Source organism: Larimichthys crocea, unplaced genomic scaffold (assembly GCF_000972845.2).
Source record: "Larimichthys crocea isolate SSNF unplaced genomic scaffold, L_crocea_2.0 scaffold83, whole genome shotgun sequence".
In the NCBI taxonomy this organism is placed as follows: domain Eukaryota; kingdom Metazoa; phylum Chordata; class Actinopteri; family Sciaenidae; genus Larimichthys; species Larimichthys crocea.
This window is the reverse complement of record NW_020860930.1, coordinates 1,492,839-1,493,640: the sequence shown is the minus strand read 5'-3', so window position 1 is coordinate 1,493,640 and position 802 is coordinate 1,492,839. Positions and strand designations below refer to the sequence as shown.

The following is an 802-nucleotide window of genomic DNA, read 5'->3' as shown; positions in this document are numbered from 1 at the left end:
TACCCCTGATCAATACCGTTTTTAATCGTGGCAGACATAAAACAGGCCACGCAGCTGTTTATCAGGCCAACCTCAGCATGCCTTCAACCTCACAGGAGTGCCCCACAACACCCAGTGCAGGCTCGGACTGGCAGTCTGTGCTACCTGGCAAATGCCAGATGGGCCGGTCCATCTCGGCCACATATGGGCCGGTGGCATCTGGTGTTTTTTTTGTATGTATGTATTTGTTATTTTGTAGCCTTTGCAACATTTGCCCAGCAGCCCAAAATGGACTTGTGGCCCATTTGCATCCATTTGGAATAGGCTTTGGGTTGCACTGGCTAATATCGGTTAATATTTGCCTCTTCATGACAGGTTCAGAAGTTACGATTTACACCCCCCCTCAAATGGATGCGTCCATGCAGCCGCTAGGTTTATGTGAAACCGAAACAGGGATAGACTCATATACAGTCTATAGATAAACTTCATACTGTATGTTGCACGAATATTAATTACAATAAATTATGGACGACAGAGGTTCTAAAAAGAGGAAAGGAGGAGCAGAGAAAATCCGAGTTAAGATGCGGAAAAGGGCCGCACAGGTCGGGAATCGAACCTGAGCCCCCGCAGCGAGCCTTCACATATGGAGCGGTTGCTTAAGCTACCAAGCTAAACACCAAATGGCTCCAATGATGGGCCGGTCCCAAGAAAAAATGCCAGGGCCGGATTTTGTTCCTAGTCCGACCCTGACCCAGTGTACAATCTCCACCCATACACAAGAAAGGGTCCAAGACACTGTATGGTTAGCTTGATATAGTTTTCA

At 47.5% G+C, this 802-nt stretch overlaps 1 protein-coding gene across 9 annotated transcripts in view; it reads left to right on the top strand.

Moving 5' to 3' along the window:
- Nucleotides 1-802, top strand: part of stambpl1 (STAM binding protein-like 1) — a 20,446-nt gene that overhangs the window by 3,357 nt on the left and 16,287 nt on the right. The window lies entirely within an intron of this gene.